Raw genomic sequence first — 10,499 nt, forward strand, 5'->3', positions numbered from 1 at the left:
CTCCTGGCTGGTTTGAGGAAGAGGTGGGTGCCTGGCTCCTGGCCTGGTGATCTTCATCAGGCCCTGGGGTAGTAAAAAGAGCAGCAGGCTAAGGGGTCCGGGATGCTGGGGTTCTCATCCCAAGTCTGCCACAAGAAGCTGTGACATGGTGAACAAGCTGCTTCAGCCACTGGAGCCCCAAGGCTTCATGATGAAGCAAGGGATCAGACTAGATTGGGCACCCCAGAGTGGGATGGACAGAATGCAGGAGCCGCCAAAAGATTCTCTCAGATGATGTGCCAAGGAAGGGGTCGGCTGAACAGAGTCTGACAGGGACAGGAGGGGTTTCAAGGGAAGGCTCCAGAGTCAGATGGATCGGGGTTCAAGTTCTGCCATTTGCTAGCTGTGTGGTTTGAGGCATATTGCTTGCCCTCTCTGTTCCTCAACCGCTTCATCTATAAAATGAAGATAAGAACTATGCACACCTCACAAGACTGCCACAAAGAACCGAAAGGTTAATACGTGGTGCCCAGCATACTCTGGGGCCTCGGCAAACACTGGTTATTGTTTCGATCCTTCGCAGTCACATTTAATACCATCCCTGCCTCATGGTTGAGGTAACCAAGACCGCAGGGAAGCCAGACACCTGCCCAGAGGGTTGGGGCTCACAAGGGGCAGGGCTCTGCTAATGGCTCCCCATCGCTCCTGGTGCCCCCCAACGATGAGGCCTCTGCACTCCCAGCAGGGAGACCGCCTCCGTCACTGACCCCCCGTGACCTGGCCCAGCCCCAGAGGGTTTTCCAATCACTTACTGGGGAAGAAGCCAGCTCCCAGGAAACTGCTCCAACAGCCCATGGGGCTCTGGCTCCCAAGACCAACTCCCAGTCCCCAGCAACGGCCCAGCTCCTCCCTCCCAGAGACCGCAAGAGGACAACATCTGCATGCACAAGGGGATATGTAGATGGTGACCTATAACTGGAACCCCAGTGAGGCCCTCCCAGGAGTTACTCACCACCTGCTTCTACCCTGGAGACTCTGGTCGTTTCACTCAGGGGACCAGTCCCCCAGTCTGGATGCCCTGTTATGCTGTGTGACCTCAGGCAAGTTGCTTAACCTCTCTGAGCCTCAGGAATCTTTGTAGAAAAGAGAGATGAGCAGAGTTTGGGAAGCACTAAAGCAGCAGCAGGGTTGGGGCGCCTGGCTGGCTCTCGATCTCAGAGTCATGAGTTTAGGCAAAAGCCAGTGGCCACTTTCTGTCTCCTCCCGCATGAAACTCTTGATCTCGAGGTCATGAGTTTAAGCTCCATATTGGGTGTAGAGATTACTTAAAAATCAAATCTTTAAAAAAAAAAAAGGAAAGAAAGAAACACCAGGGTTCACAGAACGATCTAGGAATCACAGAGCCTGTGACAGCTTCCAAAGGTCTCCCTGATGTCTCTCGTCCCTTCCAACCCAGGCTCCACCCAGAACAAAAAGTTCTGGTCATGCCCCTCCCTAGCCTGAAACACTTGACTGGCTCCCTATGGGGCTCAAGATAAAGGGCAAAGGCCTAGTGAGAGACAGAGAGCAACTCAGCTGTGACTTCCAGAGGCCCCCCCGCTGGCAGGACAGGGCCCTACTAAACGCTCATCCCCAGCCTTTGTTCATGCCTAGAAGCCTCCCCAAAATGCCTCTTGGCTGCATGGCTCAGACACTTCCCTGGGACACCCCTTGGAGCCCCCAGGCCTGGGTTAGGCACTGTCCCATCTTTCCATCTATACATACGCACGCTCATCTTCCTTGTCTTCTGTGCCCGCGGGCCACTGTCACTTGGGATTCCTGCCCCATTTCTCCCCCAAAACCGCTCTTACAGAAGACCTGAGCTGCCTCCATGTGGCCAAAGCCAGTGGCCACTTTCTGTCTCATCTCTCGTGGATTCTCAGTGACCAGCAGCCCTGTCGACCAAGAGCCCTTTACCAAGACGGTCTCCCATATCTGCTTCCCAGACACCCCACTCCCCCTTCTCCTCCCAGCTCCCCTCCATCCGTATGACCAAACCTCTCCACACACTTTCCCTCTGGGTGCTCCCACTTGCCCCCACTACGTGCTAATAGCGCCCCAGCCCAAATCTCAGCCCAGGGGCCCCCCACTCAAACTTCTAAGCAGTGTCTTCACATGAACCTGTCTTTGACCGGAGTCTTGCATTCTCAAAATCCCATGCTCCCCATCCTCTCTTAACTGTCTTACTTCCCGACATCACCACCCACCCACACACTCAAAAGAAGATTCTAGAATGTACTCCATTCCTCTTATTCCTTCACCTGCTGTGAACCACCTACTGAGAATTCCAGCCAAGCTCTCTCTGATCACCCAAATTCAGCCACCGCTCTCCAACTCCAAACACCCCTCAACCTTCCTCGGGGCCCAGTCCACCCCAGCCCATGTGTCCAGTTCTCCTCCCTACAGCCAGGGCACCCCGCCCAAATCAGAGTCTACAAGGGTCCGGTGGGTCATGCTGGATCAGCCAGATGGCATGCGGGCACTGTGGGCTACCTGTGGGCCACCTGCGGGCCAGGCTTCCTCTCGCTGAGCTTTGTGACTGTCCCTCAGCCCACGGCAAATACTCAAGTGCTTCCATGGAATAGGCACCCAGTAAATTATTTTTGAATAAGTTACGTGGGAAAAGGTAAATTTCCTAAGAGAGTTATTAACAGCTGGAATCTTGGGTTTGTATCTCCTTAATGAAGGTCTCTATGTGAAATGAGGAACACAAACTTCCAACAGCTTCCTGTAGCATCTAAATTAACCATCCTACCTGCTTCCCTTCTTAACACCGCCTTCGTTCCCTTGCCCACTGCAGGCTCTGGGATTTCTGCAGCTTAAACAGGCCATCCTGGCCACAGGGCCTTTGCATTTGCCATACCCCTGCCTGGAATTCTTTTCCTTCAGTGCTTTGTCATTCAGTCTCAGTTTAAGTGTGTCTCTTCAGAGAAGCGTCCCGTGATCACCTCTAGCTAACAAATTCCGCACACCACCTCCCCCATGCACACCACCTCCACCACCAACCCGACACGCCAGTTACTCTACTCCCATCACATCGCATGATCTTGCTCCCTTCGTAGGACTTATCCCATGACATGCAGTCATTTCATTCATTCGTTTGACTGGTTTGGGATCTGTCTCCTCCCCACCTCGAAAGGTCCACAAGGGCCAGGCTACTGCCTGGTCCCCACCAGAACAGCAGCCAGCACCACTAAGCTCTTTGCGGGGCCAGGGGCTGTCCTGAGCAGGCTACCTGCACCCTCGCTACGTCCGCCCACCCTGGGACAGTTGCCAGGTCACCCCCATCTTGCAGATGAGCAAGTCAGAACAAAGAGGGGCCAAGTGGGTTGCCCAAGGTCTGGCGCGGGAAGAGGTACAGCAGGGGCCACGTCTCCATCTATCCCCAACGCCCCGCAGGGGCCTGGTCTTGTAAAACCCGGGGCTCGCCAAACAAGCAAAGCAGTCACGGGAAAAATGAACCGCGCGCGCCACAGTGTTGAGAGGGGCTGTCTGCGGGTGGCGGAAGAAAGGGCGAGCTTAATTTTCTTCTGTATTTTCCAAGTTCTCCTCACTGGTCACGCAATACATGCATAATTTCAAGTAAAACAAACCCGTACTTTAAAAGACATTCAAAGGCTCTGGGTAATGTCTGGGTTCAGGAATATTTTTCTTCCATTTCCAGAGACTGTTACTCGTCTATTTAATTTAAATCATTGTTTTTCTAGGGAAATTGAATAAAAAGCCCGCATTTTTAAAGCTCTTTCCAAGTCTGCCCACTTCGAACAATGAAGAGAGGGAAGTATTGGGAGCTGGTCCCCGCCTTGTGTGCTAATGGCTGGAGTTCAGGGGCGCATACCAATCAGGCAGCCGCTAGAAGGGGGAGTTCCACGGGGAGGCCAGGCTCTCCAGGAGGAGGAGGGAGCCAGAGCCAGAAAGGCCACCTCGCCCAGGGTCCTCCACACCATCCCAGGGCGGCCTCCCCCAAACACCTGCTCTGCCCTGGACTCGGGGGTCTACCTGCAAAGAAGTGGAAGGTGGGGCTCGGTCAAGACCACCCACTCGACGGAAAGGTCCGTGGGAAGATAAATCCCCTGGCAGGGGCTCAGCACCAGGCTCTCGCCGAGAGGTGGGAACAGCCCATGCTTCTGGCCAAGTGGTCAGCTCGGCTGCCCTATTTCCCACAGCATGTGGGCACCGCTGCCGGGGACGTCAAAGGCACGGCCAGGCTGGGCCCCGGACAACAGACACACGGGTGAGAGCTGGGGCGCTGGGCTGGAGAGAATGAGGTGAACTCTGGCTGCTTCCACCCCTCACAGCTGCCTGGCCGTAGGCCTCGGCCTCACTGGGAGCAAAATGGAGAAGGTGTTACAACCTACCCAGCAGCCTGGCTGAGGACCAGACAAGCTCCCGTGAGCCACAGGCCTGCCCCTCCGTACCTAGGAGCTCTCTCCGTAAATGCAAGCCTTTACCGTCAGCTCCTTCCTGACATCAGGCCCAGGGTGCCCATCTGGGCCGATGTTTCTATTCTAACCCCTGATCTGATGCCACAGGGTGATGAACCCAGCTACGGGGGTTCAAAAACACACAGTAACTTCAAATAAAGACTAGTAAAGTGTGCTGGGATCACAGACCTGCGGCGCATTCTCTCCCTGCCCTCCTCAGAAGGAAGAAGAAAACAGCATAGAGGAGGATGCCCATCGTAGAGGGATCTCAGGGCCTGACCCGGCTCCAATCCTGCCGTTTACACTGTGTCCTAGGGAAAGTCAAGCAACCTAAGACTCAGTTTCCCCATCTGTAAGGTGGGCTAACGGTACCCACGTGTGGGATCGGTATGGGGATTAAATGAACAGATGCACGAGTGAACAACGCCTGGCACATATAGGCATAAACAGGGGTTGTCTTTGAACAAGCAAGGTCTCGGTCAACTGCCTATCTCAAGGGTAGAAGCAGCAGAAGCAACAAGAAATACCGGGTAACCTAAAGATCAGTCACTTGCATCTTTGGGTTTTCTGGTATTATCGAAGTTGGGGGGAGGGCAGCAGACTCACCTTCTTGATTCTCCTTTGTCTGGCCTGATATCAAAATGAAAATCTTTCTAGAGGCTCCACAAGCCACAGATACCAGGCAGGGGCAGTAGCAAGCTTCGGGGATAAGAAGAAGCTACTGAGAAACTTTTCTTTTTTTTTTTTTTTTAAGATTTTTATTTATTTATTTATTTATTTATTTGACAGACAGAGATCACAAATAGGCAGAGAGGCAGGCAGAGAGCCTGATGCAGGGCTCGATCCCAGGACCCTGAGATCATGACCTGAGCCGAACGCAGAGGCTTTAACCCACTGAGCCATGAGGCACCCCAAGAACTACTGAGAAACTTTAAAGCTTTGCAGGGGCTGGAGATCCACAGGGTATGATGCCCCTGGCAGGCCTGCCTTGGCAGGGTCCCTTTGCCGGTTCCCAGAGGACGCAGGGCCCTCTGACCTCAGGTTTCACCACTTCCCATGCTCTGCCACAGCCCTGCAGACTTCGGGCTTACCTCACACCAGAGCCAGGCTGATCTCCCAATAGCTGTACCTCTGAGCCTTTGCACATGCTGTTCCTTCTATCCAGACCCTTCCCCTCTCCCCACCCCATTCTCCCTCTATTCACGGCTCACACCTTCGTGGCAGGTAAGTGTGCCCATGTCCATCTCCCATCCAGAGTTCTCATAACCCTGTCCTTCCAAGAGTCTGACTCTGCCTCTCACACCGTCCCTGAACCCAGAGGGATGGGTCACACCTGCTGTTGTCTAAGCCAGGCCCAAACAGCTCTAGTCACCCTAGTGTGTGTCCTGGACATCACACCTTCACCATCCCTGAGCTGCTCGACTTGTCCATGGTCCTCGGGCACCCCTGCCACTTTGCCTCCCAAATGTCAGGGTCGCCTTGAGTGTGGTTATTCAATTAATGGCAAAGCCGGGCCCTCAATTAACTAAGCCTTATCCTCATCCCATCCCCCAAACCCCGCCGGACACACTGTAATATAACAACTCGTTTTCTGGAGTGTAGAGTTTGTTTGAGAGCGATTTATGACCCCTACAACCACAGGAGGCCCAGCCCAGTGGCTGCCCCTCTCATTTTGTACCCGTGAGGACCCTAAACTAGCCCTAAGGAGGGGTCACACCAGAATGCAAGCCCCAGGCAAGCGCTGTGCCCAAGTCACTCACCGCTGGATCCCCTTGGTACACTGGTAAATATTAAACAACTGGCTTGGCGGGGGGGGAGGGGGGGTGTCAGTTGTTAAGTGTCTGCCTTTGGCTCAGGTCATGATCCCAGGGTCCTGGGATCGAGCCCCACATCGTGCTCCCTGCTCAGCGGGAAGCCTGCTTCTCCCTCTCCCTCTCCCACTCCCCCTGCTTGTGTTCCCTCTCTCCGTGTCTCTCTCTGTCAAATAAATAAATGAAATCTTTTAAAAAACAAAAGAAGAATTAACAATTGGCTCTCATCTGGGGAAAATACCTCTGACTTGCAGTATACCAATTTCTGTGGTATAAATACTCTCCGTGTGGCCAGTTTCAAGCTACTAAGGTGATATCGGTAAACACAGAGCTGAAGACGAGCCAGGGCACAGCTGTGTGCACGCTCAATACATATACACGCAAATCTACGCACATATACATGTGTACACATACAGATGTATACACATGCATATAATGTATAAGCACCTAAACCACGAAAACATAGGCAATGGTAAAATACAGTGAAATAACTAGAAAGTATTATATTTTGAGCATAGATTACCCTTGTTTTTAGCATAATTTCTTTAATTATAAGCTTATATAGTACAAATTTTTATACTGGCTGTTTAACGGCCAGCTCCTAAAAATTCCTGAAATTGAGCAATCAGCTCTCGTGCTTCAGTATAAACTGGCTCCAGGATATCCGTGCTTGGGGCCCTGCACAGGCTCTGTGAGGATAGGTCACTCTGGGAAACAGGACCCCAAAGGAAGGTGGCTTTGATGCCCTCCACCAAGGCAAAGAAGCTGAGCTGGGGCCCAGGACGCAGTGGGCTGGAAAGAAAACACCGGCCCACTCCGTTGTGTCTCCCCCCTCCCCCCACCCCTCCCCCTCCCCCTCAAGGGGTATGGAAAGTGGCTCACTCATCGCTGTGAAGCAGGTGACAAGAATTCAAAGACCCTGAAGGTAAGCTCGCAGAAGAAAGAAGGACTGGGCATTCAGGGATACTGAGGCTTGAGTGCTCCACAACTAACTATGACCTCAGGCAGTCACTTAAGTGTTACGTTTTACTCTTCATCTGTAAAATGGGTACAAACCCATCTCCCCTTCCTAATTATCAGCGCTGCCATTGAAACAGAGAGATAGTAGATGTGAAAGAACAGTATACCATTATTATATATATATTTATATGTATTTAATATAAATTTATAAACTTATATATACTATATATTAATATATTTTATATAAATATTTTTATATTTATACATATTTAAATATATGTTTACATATTTATATGTATTTCTTAGGACATGTGTTTATATTATACATGTATATACCCTGACCTACTTTATCTTTTCAAACTTGATCTAAGAAGATTATATTCTGCTATGCTCCTGTTTTAAGAGACTGCATTGGTGAGGGAGCTAGCCCAGCACCTGGCACTTACCAAATACAAAATATCTGCTAATTAATTTAGAGTTTATCTAATATACAGTAGGCCTCCTTCCCTTTACACTAACCTGGAACCTCGGCCCCAAGGAGTTCACTAGCTTTCCCTCCTCCCTAGTCTCCCCCAAAGAGAAAACCTGAAACAGCACGATTTAGGAGCCATTGGTCACCCATAGCCACTCAATTGGCAACTATTTATTGAGTACCTACTATGTGTCAGGCACTGTTCTAGGCTGGTGATCAAGGACAGACATGGGCCCTGCTCCCAAAGGCTTACCATCCTCTGGGGGGTATAAACAAGCCACCCCCACTGGAATGAGGGCTCTAAGAGCATCCTGATTGAGAATTCTTTTTCTTTTTTCTAAGTAGGCTCCATGCCCCATGTGGGGCTCAAACTCACAACCCTGAAATCAAGAGTCACGTGCTTTACCGACTGAGCCAGCCAGGCGCCCCATGAACAAGAATTCTTGAGCCAACCTGGCTGACCAGAGAAGAGCCTCCTGGATGAGGAATGGAGAAGCGAAGGACGGGGCCAACTTAGTGGAGAGAGGGACGAGCACCGGGAAGGTTCTCTGGCAGAAGAGGAGGGGGCAGGGGACCCCGGGAAGGTGAGCGTGATGGAACAGAGCGAGAGACATAGATACAAAGCAGAGCCTCCCAAGCCACGGGGAGGGTTCTGAGCTTCACTCTGAGACCCTAAGGAAGGAGAAGGAGAGCCCCAACCCACAGTCCCAGGGAGCCCGGAGATGTCCAGACTGTGCCCTCCTTTTTAGTCTACACCTGAGGCCGGGACACGGGGTCGGAGGGGCGGCTGTGTGGACGGACGGACCCTGCAGCTGATGGCCGTTCGGGTGGGGCCTGTAGGGAAGGGCTGAGCAATTAAATGAGGCTACACAGCCTGTCCTCTCTCCCCAGCATCCGAGGAGAACAGATGGGGCTCCAGGCAGGCAGGCCATGCCTTCCCCCACTTGAGTCCCTGGGGAAGGCCAAGGACTCTGAGGTGATGTCTCCTCGCCAGAGCCAATGGAGAGTACAGCCCACCCCACACTACCTCCCTGCTGTGGCCCGAGACAGGGTCCTCGGGTTATTGAAGTGAAAAGGAGATTCCTGACCCCTGCCCCAGGACCCCCTACCCTGGGAGAGAGAGGCAGTACCAGCCCCACACTCTCCTACATCAGGCCTGGGGGCTCCCCCTCAGACACCACCCCTGGAGGCCTGGAGGCTAGTCTTCAGTCTCAGCAGGGGTGCCCACCCCAGACACACTCCCCTGCCTCAAGGAGTGTCCAGGCCTGACCTCGTTCTGCAGCCGTGGCCTTCCAGCTGACCGGGGCACCCTCTCCTCCCACACTCCCTCCTTTGTGAGGCTGACCCTGTTCTACCTCTGGGCAAGGGTCCAGGGCCAGAGAGGCCAGCCCGGAACAGAGGTGACGGGAGCATCCCTCCACTCCATGTACTGAAGGGACCCCCAAGGTCAGCACAGGGAGAGGCGGACCACACTGGCAGCAGGACCTAAAGGCCTGGTGAATGGCCTGGACAGTGAGGTGCCGGGTCTCTGTCTCTGTCTCTGTCTCTCTCTCCCTCTCTCACGCACACACACACACTGATGCACAAAGAGCAGTCAGGAGTCATGCTGAGGGAAGGGGCACCCAAGGGACACAGAGACTGGGGTGGGGGGAGGAGTACACACACACACTCACACTCACAACTCAAATGACACAAGGAGAGACACACACCGACAGAAGACCCAGGTTCGGGGGCCTCTCTCACACCCAGCGACATACCCACGCCACGCAGGATCCGGGACGAAGGGACACAGAAGACGCCTCTCCTGGGGACACACACTCACACCAGGGCCACGGGGAAGGCCCGGGGTTCGGGACTCGCACACCCAGAAGCACGCCCGGGACCCGGAGCATGGGGGAGCCCAGAGACTCCCCGCCAGCCGGCAGGGACGAGCCGAGAGCCCCCCATCCCCCGCCGACGCGGGGCGGTGGGGACCCCGGGGCCTCGGCGACGCCCGCTCGCAGCCCCCACGGCCGCCTCGCGCAGTGCGCCCCCCGCCCGGCCCCCCGCGCCCCGCCGGCCGCACTCACCGGCTCCGGCCGCCCGGCCGCGCCTTTGTTGTCCGCGCCGCTCACAAAGCGCCGGCGGCCGCTCCGCGCGTCAGCTGCCCCGGCGGCCGCGGGCGCCCAGGGCCGGGCGGCCCCAGCCCCGCGCCCCAGCCCCGCGCCCCAGCCGCCGCCGCCGCGCGCGCGCCGCCCGCGAGGTCGCGGCCCGGCCGGGAGTGCGCCCGCCGCCTCCGAGCGGCCTGGTCCCGCCGCCGCGCACGGCGCGACGCGGCGCCGCCCCCGCCCGCCCGGTCCCCGCTCGCCGCGGCTGAAGTCACCGCTTAACCCCTGGCGGCCGGGCCCGCGCGGGGAGCCCCGCCCGGCCGGCCGCTCGCGGTGCAGGTGGGGAAACCGAGGCCCGCGGGGGCGGGGCGGGGCAGCGCCCCCGCTCGCGCCCCCGCCCCCACCCCCGCCCCCGGCTCCTTCACCGCCCGCGTCGGCTCCCGCCCGCGCCCCGCGCCGTCCCGCCGCCCGGGTCTCCCGCGGGAAGGTCCCGCGCACACGGCGGCCGCTCCTGCTCCTCCCTCACTTCCAGGAGTTTGCCAGGGCTTCCCGGGGAGGGGGGAGAGATTCACGTGGGGGGAGGAGGGCTGTGCGGGGGGGCCCCCACCAGCCCCTCGGTGGCCTGCCCCCCCCCTGGGTTCGGGTGACCGCAGCCTTTTTGGGGGCGCTGCGGGGGGCGCGGGGGGACTTTGAGATCAGGCTCCTGAAGGGCGACCACCCCGCCGAT

At 55.7% G+C, this 10,499-nt stretch overlaps 1 protein-coding gene across 2 annotated transcripts in view; it reads right to left on the bottom strand.

Annotated features, from left to right (window-relative positions):
• ARHGEF10L (Rho guanine nucleotide exchange factor 10 like) overlaps positions 1–9,791 on the bottom strand; it is a gene marked incomplete at its 5' end in the record, with an annotated part of 139,073 nt that extends 129,282 nt beyond the window's left edge. For both annotated transcript variants that reach the window (XM_080802028.1, XM_080802026.1), the window contains one exon: positions 9,755–9,791. The remainder of the gene's footprint in view (positions 1–9,754) is intronic.
• Between the last annotated feature and the right edge of the window lie 708 nt (positions 9,792–10,499).

Source organism: Martes martes (assembly GCF_963455335.1).
Source record: "Martes martes genome assembly, chromosome: 4".
Taxonomy (NCBI): Eukaryota; Metazoa; Chordata; class Mammalia; order Carnivora; family Mustelidae; genus Martes; species Martes martes.